Genomic DNA, 708 nt, shown 5'->3' on the forward strand with positions numbered 1-708 from the left:
TATAATGAAATGAGATAAGATTGTCCCTGCCATTTTTCTGTAGTCTGGGAAGAAAATGAGAGATTCAAGGGGAGAAATTTGATCCTAGTATCCTTCACATTCAATTACAGAGCAGGGAGTAGGATAAAGATTTCTTAGAATTATAAAGTCAGAATAAATAGTCCTATAAAGTATGTTTAAAGCATTCAAATTTGTCAATAAGTCATATGGAGTTTAGGATAAGAAGATTCATTTTAAGGTGTGATATGATCTACATTAAATATAAAGGAGACAACATAAGTGAAATATAAAAGAGAGAAAATTCATATAACTCTACCCATACCACAGAAGATTTCTAGAGACAAATTTTGTGGGACAGAAAGAAGTGATGGAAACATAGTATATAGATTATAATATTGTATCATATATTTTATAAGCTCCTATGAATTGGAGTAAGTTATCCTTACATTAATTCTACACCCCATCCCACTAGATACTCATGCACTGTTTGAGTACCAAGACTGTGTCAAAATCACTGTTGTGGAATTAAATTCTTTCATCCTTGAACATGTTTCCTTTCCATAAGAACTTAATTTCTAAGTGATTCTTAAAGTTTACATTTTTAAAAAATCTGATGCAAATTTTCAGTTTGGAAGATTTACTTCTATTATGTCTTCTGTGTTGGTGACTGTCTATAATCACCCAATCAAACCACTAAATGAAGGGCCA

Source organism: Pteropus medius, unplaced genomic scaffold, assembly GCF_902729225.1.
Source record: "Pteropus medius unplaced genomic scaffold, Ma_sr-lr_union100, whole genome shotgun sequence".
Taxonomy (NCBI): Eukaryota; Metazoa; Chordata; class Mammalia; order Chiroptera; family Pteropodidae; genus Pteropus; species Pteropus medius.